Below are 8,854 nucleotides of genomic sequence, written 5' to 3'. Positions count from 1 at the left end.
GTGGGAAGGCCCCGATGCAAGGTGATTGTGCTGGAGCCTCACCTGAGCCGGGCTCAGGCAGGAGTGACAGAAATGCTGAGGAGATTTATGGGTCTGAGGTACTCTTGAGGCCCTAAATCAAAGCAGAGGGCTCACAGCAAATTAATGAAGCTAATTTCTGACTGGAATTGTCGTTTGTGAATCATCGTGTCTGTGCTCATTAAATAAATTATTGGTGTCTTCCCAGGCTTATGGATGCATTATAAATGAGGGCTCTTCATAAATAATTTGTTTCTGCTTGTGTTTAAAGGTAGCTGGGATGAGGGGGGAGGAGGGGCGTGACCAGGGCTGGGGGTGGGGGTGGGGGGGGGTTGGAGGCCAGAGCAGCTGAAAGAGGTGGCTGAGGTGGGAGAGGGGAGTGAGAGGTCAGACCTGAGGAGAGTGTGGTCAGACTCTGCCCTGGCCCCCGGGTCAGCAGGGTCCACCCCTGTACCCTGATGGCTCTGCCACTGAATTCAGTACGTATATTAGGTCCTCCACATCTGCTGCCTGCCACCAAATGGGCGAAGACCTTCCTCAAGATGAGACTTAAGACCCCACACCCACCTCTTCCTGACCCCTGTCTCCCAGGCTGTTGCTTCCAGCCCATTGGCAGCTAGGACCTGTGAGGTGAGGATACCCAGGGGCCAACTTGCTAATCCCAGGGGTCCTACCTTAGCTGCGAAAAGACGAGAGGAGTGGCCGAGGGTTGATGATGAGGAGGGAATGAAAAGTAAGTCAAAGCAAGGAGGGACGGGGGATAAGAAGCAGCCTCCCAAACTGGTTCTGGTCACAAGACAGGAAAACTCTTTCAAGCAGGGGCCGTTACCACTGGGTATGTGGTGATGCGTGGACCTCACAGCAGGGAAGCCCTCCAGGGAGGGAGAGCCACACACGGGAGCCGACGGGCACAGATGACGCTCTCTCACTTTGTTGCAGGTCTCCTCTCCTGCAGCCTCCTTCTTCTCTTGTCACTCTAATGGACATTCCAGTAGAAGGGGGACAATCCTAAAGAAGAGGCGAGGGGCGGGGGCTGGGCAGATACCTCCGAAGTATGTTCTTCATAAGACAAGATCCTGAAATGGAGAAAGAGCCAAAAGAAGGAAAAGTGATTTGTCTACACTGTCTATAACAAAGACAAAATATGAAAATAGATGACATGAGGGATACCTAATGGGAAGGAGGGAGGAAAAAGCCCCACAGCGCTTCCATCTCTGAGATGTACTGACAAGTATGGCAAGAGCACAGCAGCCCCTCAATTTGTCCTCTCAATGGATTTTGTGAACCCAGAGTGCTTGTTTCCATAAAAATAATGTGGTAAGTGGAGGATTGTTTCCTGGGGCAGCCTGCAAAAGACCAATGGTCCAATCATGGCCCACACAGCCAGCTGGTCCTCGGATGGCGCGTTGTCCCCAGGGGCCTAGAATTGGGGGGACTGACGCTATCCTTGGAGAGGTGCCCAAGGGCCACAGGGGAGACCTGTGTGGAAAAAGAGTTGGCAAAGAAGCTTCCTGAGCTGGTGGCTTGATGGAATATGTTGAACCTGTGTCTAGAAAATGACCCAGCAGTTAGGCAGGCTCCTGGTTAACAGGATGATCCCAAATGGAGAGGGGTGCACCCCAGTGCTGAGCAGTGCAGTGGGGGCTGGGGCTCTGCATCCCTGGCAGCCATCCCGTCTGCCTAGCAGCCAGTCACCTGTTCCTGGGGCGCGTGTGTGTGGAGGGTGGTCATCATGTCCATAAAGCCTTCTTTGGACTTCCCACTTAACAAGCAAACTTTCAGTCATGTGGCCCCCGCATGAGGCTCTGCCCTGACCAGGTGTTCACAAGCATCTAACCATTTAACACATCGACATCTGGCAACTTTATGAGCCTCCGGAAATGTGGTTGGCATCCCCAAGTCAGATCCTCTCTAGGACCTGCCATTGGTGGGGTTTCTGAGCCCTCAGACCAGCTTGCCCTCATGGGCCCTCTGCAAACTTCTTCACACTTGAATACCCATAATCTCAGTAGCAGGGCTGTGTCCTGGGAGGGAGTGGAGGACAGGCCACAGGGTGTGGGGGGCAGAAGAAGGAAGAGTGAAAGGGTTTCTTTTCCTTTTCAGGGTGCAGGGCTGGTCTTGGTGGTGGCGCACTTTGCCATGCAGTCGCCTTCATTCACACCTGCATCTACCCGTCCATGTTTATGGAGCACTTACTCTGTGCCAGGCACCACTGTGTGCTGGCGTGACCCCTGTGCTCACGGAGTTTACATCTGGATTGTGTCTATGGAGGAGCGTGTGAGTGTGTATGTGTGCGTGTGTGTGTCTCGGGATGTACAGAAAATAAATAAACAAAAATAAGTAGGTCTGACAAATTAAAAATTGATGACTATTATGATGTGACAGAATGACAGTTTGGGTTTGGTCAGCAATGCTTCTCTGAAAGGAGACATTTAAGCATAGACTGAGTGAGCTGGTCAGGGGCGACCCAGGGGCAGAGAGTTCCAGGCAGAAGGAACAGCAAGTTCAGAGCCTGAAGGCAGAAGAAGCCGGAGTGCCGGAGATGCAGACAGGAGGCAGGCCAGAGGCGCTGGGGCCTGGGAATACAGGAGTAGGATTTGGCGAGGCTAGGGGAGATTTCCCTGGGTCTTCTGGTCCAGATCAGGAGTTAAGATTTTATTCTGCATGCAGTGGGAAGGGAATTCCATGACCTGATCTGCATTTTCTAAAGCTCCTCCAGCTGCTAAGTGGAGACTAGTCTGTAGGGGTTAGGGAGGAAATGAGGGGCAGAGTGAGAATGTTGTTGCATTGATCCTGGGGAGTGACTGAAATATCTCCCCTTGGATTTCCCCTGTCTTTTCCAAATAAAACTTCCATTCTGTAAGCACTGGGCATCTCAGGTAAAGGTTCGAAGGAAGAAAGCAATCTCCTTGAACAAATTCTCCTTAGGGCTAGGCCATTAACCCACTCAGAGGCATTTGCCTCTTTAAAGGCTTGTTAACTGCAATGGATTTCTGATGGGTAGAATTTCAGGCGGGGAAGGGAAAGCTCTCGGGCCAACTGGGGGATACTTTGATGGGCGCTGACATTTACAGCAATGCTTCTCAAACTTCACTTTGTTAAGTGCAGACTCCTGGTCAGGAGGTCTGTGAAGGGCCTGAGAGTTTGCTTTTCTAACACATTCCCAGGAGATGCCAATGCTGCCGGTGCACCGACCACACTTTGAGTTGTAAGGTTTTAAAGCTCTTTGTTTCACACTTTAAAGAAAGCTCTGAGTATTAAGAATAGCTTTCTGGATATTCATTCGTTCGTTTGTTCATTTGTTCTGAGGGGGTATCAGAATATGTCACCCCAAAATATGCATGAGGATTATTTTGAGTTTTAGGCAATTGGAAGACAGACACAGAAAGATTTCTCTACCCTCCCTCTAGCCTCCTAAAAGCAGGGCATAAATTTCCCTTTGTGAAGGTGGCGTAAATTCTGTCTCTTCACTTCCCCTCTCCCCACCTTCCTGTACCAGGATGAGGAGAACGACCCTTATCACTGGAGACAGAAGGCCAGCTGAGATAAGTTTCCATAAACAAATCTCACTAAACAACCCTTATTTACCATTAGTGCCGCCTATATATTTACCTTCCCACAATTTATCTCCCCTAAGAGGGGTTATTTACCTTCCCACAATTTATGTCCCCTAAGAGCCCAAACCCCATTTCGTTTGTCTGGTCACCTCTCCACAGTTTATCATCCTCTGTTAAAATGGTATATAAACCCCTGAGTCTAATTGTTTCTTTAGGTTTTTTATTTCTTTCCTATGAAGCCCCCGTGCATGTGAAATATTAAAATCAAATAAAACTTGCATGCCTTTCTTCTATTAATTTGTCTTTTGTCAGTTTAATTTGCAGTCTTCAGCTACAGGACCTAAGAGGGTAGAGGAAAAATTTTTTCCTCCCATACAGTTCATTCTTCAAATGTTTGTTGACTACTAGGGATCATCATATTTAAGGAGATGAAAGAGTTTTCTGAAGAGGTTGCCAAAACATATGTTTTTGTTGAGCCTTTGGAAAACCGGACACATCTGGATTCTGGTGTTCCTGATCCCATGCCAGTGGTGTGCTGGTGAATGTCTAAAACCATCTCTCTGAGAAAAAGGTCTTGATTTACAGCATTTATCAGCTTCTGTGATGTAAATCTTTCACAAAGGCTGACTTCCAGCCACCGACAGGACGCCACTTAACACAGACATAGATAATACCAGATGCATTGGATCCCCTCAAGAGCGAGAGAATTACCAAATAACTAGGAAGTGATGGCCTTTTAGTATTTGATCCTTTTGTTTTTAATTTAATTTATTTCATTGTAAGTTTTGTAATTTAATTTTTAATAATGGCTGTGTTTAACAACTGGCTCACAAAGTTCCTAATAATTTAACAATCTCTTCCTCAGCCCCTTCTTGTCCTCAGGTTCTAAATAGAAGCCCTGTGCTGTGCACACTGTGCATCTCAGGTCTTGGTTTCCAAGGGAAGAAAGCAATCTCCTTGAGCAAGTACTCCGCCACTGCCTCGGGCCCCACCTGTGCTCAGCCCTTCCTCCACTTCTTGCTACCAGGTGAGTTTTGGTTGCAGAATTCTTGTCCCTTTCCAAATTCTTTGGTGGGTGCTGTTAAGTGATGGCAGAGACATTAGAGATGAGAGGTGATAGAGAAAATGAGGATGATAGCGACGAGGTAAATAGGGTGGGGAAAAAGAACTACCTGAGATGCTTCAGGCCTTGTGCCCCTTGCTGTCTTAATTACGTTGTCTACTGAAATAGATGAGCAATCTGAGGCCCAGAGAAGGGATGGTGTTTACTTAAGGTCACACAGCTAGGAGGTTCCAGAACTTAGATACAAATCCAGGTGTCTCTGACACCAAACTGGTCTGCTTAACTAAAATTTTATATATAGAAATATATATTTATATACAGACACATATATATGCAAGTAAACATAGATATGTATATATCTATATCTATAGTTTAAAAAGAAAGTGAATTCTAAAGGCATATAATGAAAAAGCACAGTGCAGTGCCCCATCCCTTCCCATGACATTGCTACTTTGTAGAGGCAAGCATTTTCAGTTCCTTTTACTATTCTGTTATTTGCTTCAATGTGTTGAAACAAAATGGTTTTACCACTATTTCTTGATATTTCAGTTTTAAATGTTACCTATTGATCTCTAAGTATGAAAGATAAGGATTTAACTTTCTTATAATCCATTCTCTTCTGTCCCCTCTCTGCCCCCCACACCCGCCCCATACACACACACTCCTGATCCCCTAACTACCGACATATTTTATCATACTGTTGTTGCATCTTCGTTCATTGTGTGCATTATAACTGTGTAAATATTGCTCACAACTGAGTGATGTAATGTAGTATTATTAAATTTACTTTCAGGAGCCAGTATTTATTTTTCCCAGAGTTAATAATCCTTTTCTTTTTCTTGTTTGCCTAGTTTTCTAGCATCAATCACTAATTCATCCTGCAATTCTCTTAACAATTTCTTATTTTTCTAGGGGATATCCATCCTGCATTTCTCTACCCTTTTGCTCGTATCTGGGTTGATTGCCTGCTAAACCTATCGTACAGTGGTTGTCCTGGGACTTCCTTTCACCATTTTCCTGGGAATTCCCTTCACTTTTTTCTTATGTTGGATTCCTTGTTTCTTGGATACCGTATTTTCCTTTGGTTCATTCCCACCGTGTTGGAGGACATCCTCCAGTATCTTCCTGAAAATAAGCACGTGGGAGATGCAATTTTTGAGACCTAGCATGCCTGAAAATGTTTTTATTCTACTTTGAACACCCAATGAATAGTTTGGTTGAGTATAGAATTCTGGGCTGGGAATCATTTCCCCCGAGGATTCTGAAGACAGAACTGCCTTCGAGCTTTGAGAAATTGATGGCCATTGAAAGCCCTGGCTCCTCTCCCCGCTTTGGCTCCTTTAGGGAATCTCTTAGAATCTCCCTTTTTCCCCCTAAGACTATTTATTTTTACTTCAAAGTTTTAATTGCTTGGTGATGAATGTCCTTAATTTATAGTCCAAATAGTCTGTTGAATTTTTCATTTCTGCCATCATGTTTGTAATTCTCAAGAGCTCATTTTTATGGGTGTTTCTTATTTGTACCTCCTGTTCTTGTTTCACAGATGCAATACCTTCCTTGCTTTTACTTTGAGAGTCTCAGTGATCTCATTATCCCCTCTGAATTTTTTTCTGTTTCCTTCAGTTTATTCTTTTGGACACTGGAAGCCTTTTCAAACATTTGATGATCTTTGATTATCAGTTGATATTTAAGTATGGGCCCCTGAACAGCTGGTCAGAAGCTGTGTTTGCCTGGGCTGTGTGTGATGGTGGTGGGCTTCATTGGAGGGAGAACTGGCTTGGTCCTTTCTCTGGGGACCCACCTCTCAGTGTCTGTCTATCTGTTGGGGTGGTTGTTTTTTCTAGCAAGGCACCTGCCAAATTTTTGCCCAGGAGGCTTAAGCCAGGTTGTCTGTATTCTGGGAGCCAAGTAAGGGAAAGAGGCCTGGGGGCTCCTGATTCAGCATATCAACTATCACTTAATTCTCCTGTTTCTGCTGTGACATCCTGGCCCTCTGCTCTTCTAGTGCCTTGGTTCAGAAGCTCTCCAGTTAGACTTCCGCAGAGAGTAAACGTCTAGCTTTCTGCTACAGTGAGGAAGGGATGTGAGTGTCAAAATGCTTCTTTAAAGGTATTTAGCCCATCCTACTGGTTTCTGTTCCACCTGCATCCCCACTTTCAGAGGCAGCTGGTGCCTCCAATTTCTGACTTTCTGTGACTCTACAGTGCAATCAGCTGCTTTCTTTGCCGCTGGCATACATCCCGGCCTTCTCCGTCATCCCTCATCTGTCTCTGTGCTAGCTTTCCAGCTCCGAGAGACAGAGCACGTCCTGATGAAGTCTGTCTCCAGTTCCAGAGCTCCTGAAGACCGTCCTCAGCTCTGGGCTCCTGAGGCTCAGTTATTCTGGAAGTTGCCCAGAATCATCCACAAACTCACTTTTTGTTTCTTCTTAAGCTGGCATAGAGTCTGGTTTCTATCACGACTTGAAGAGCCCTAACTATTACACAAGGCTAGTGGACTGGCTACTTGATTAAACAGGCAACGTACTACCACTTTGATCTTTTCCTTTAGTCATAAGACTGAATGAGAGGCTGCCCCAAGAACTGGCCATTGAGGGCTCTGGGTTGACCTCTGGCTTGGAGGTCATCAAAGCTTCCCTGACAAGTCCGGAAGTAGCCTGCCTGGGCTCAGTTCTCAGTCTGCATCCTTCCTCTTCCCACTTATCTGGCATTTAGCTGACCGTATGGTGCCATCCCCTTGCCATGTTGTTTAACTCTTAACAAGAGAATATCTCATCTCCCCAATTAATTCCTCCTTGGGTCCAGCATAGTGCTGCGAATGTATATAGCTGGTTCAGGTAAAGGAATGAAAGAGGTCATTTATTTTGTTTGTAGTTTTCTACCCTGAATGGGGAAGAGTTACTCTAACTTCTTGCTCTTAGTATATACTTTTAACATCTAAACCACCTTTATAGTAAAAAATGATAATATTATTTATTGAGTGTTACTATGTGCTTGATCCTTAATCTTTTACCCAACCTTTCCAGCAGTGCTCCGAGGTGGGCAGTATTATTCCCATTTTATGGATGAGAAAAGGGAAGCTAAGAGAGGTTATCATATATCAAGGTCAAACCCTTAGTGGTTGGCAAAGCCAAGATTCGAACCCAGGCTGGTGAGACTCCAAGGCCCATGCCTTACACCTCTACTCTGTACTTTCTCTCAGTTTTCCAGTTTACCTTCTGCCCACTGCAGTTTAACCCTTTGATTTCCAATTGCCTCACCACAAAGCAAAGCTTCATGAGACTGTATGTTTCAATTATACAAGCAGTTAGCAAATTTCAGATATATCCATCAGCTCCTCTCCAGAAAAAGAAAGGATTACAAACTACGTGAAGACAAGGCCTCTACAGCCAAGAGCCTCACGGAGAGAACGCAGCGAGAGCTGTTGGAGCCATTTTGGATGGTACAAGGAGCAGCTTATGAAATGGAGAAATTAGGATGGATCTTGGGTACACTTCCGAAAAATGAGATCCATTAGCGCGGTCTCTCCTGGGGAGTTCTGTGATGAAAAGCTCATAGCTGGAGTTATTTAAAAATGAACTATCAAAACTCTTCAGGGACCAATCCTATGCTGATAGGGGGTGGACAAGCTACCTTAATAGGTCATTTTAGTCTCTGATTTCTGTAAAAACTACTGTTCTTATGGTACATTATTTCCGATGCATTTCAATTTCTGCTTAAGTACTCAAGAAGTTTCGCAGACTGAGCTGAGAGAGAACGATGTGTCAGGCTCAGGGATAACTGGAGGTGGCCTCTCCCAGCGGGTGTGTTCCTCTGTGCTCTTCATCAGGGTTTGGTTGGTGGTCAGCCTTGAGGAGCCCGAGTCCTGGCCAGGGTCCCTCCTGGGCGCGCGGCACCATGAAAGCAGCCCCAGCCCCAACCTGACTTTGAAAGCTGTTATTTGAGTACACAAGTCTGTGGTCCCCAGCCAGCGCCCCAAGGCATCTGGGAACAGTGGCATATGCTAAATTGTCTGGTTCCCAAAGAGCCGGAGCAGGCCTGCTGAGAGGCCTGTAAAATCCCCGCCTGCAATTCCCTGCCTCCATCTGCTCCACGAGGTGTTTGCTCGGCTTAGGGCCGGTGGGGAGAGTGCGAGCTCTGCTAATGGCGTTGTTTGCTGAGTTAATTGTTCTGTTTGATCTGAGGCTCTTCTAGGGTGCAGAGGGAAATGGGGTGTT

Source organism: Equus caballus, chromosome 16, assembly GCF_041296265.1.
Source record: "Equus caballus isolate H_3958 breed thoroughbred chromosome 16, TB-T2T, whole genome shotgun sequence".
Taxonomy (NCBI): Eukaryota; Metazoa; Chordata; class Mammalia; order Perissodactyla; family Equidae; genus Equus; species Equus caballus.
The sequence above is the reverse complement of the archived record's forward strand: the minus strand, read 5'-3'. Positions refer to the sequence as shown.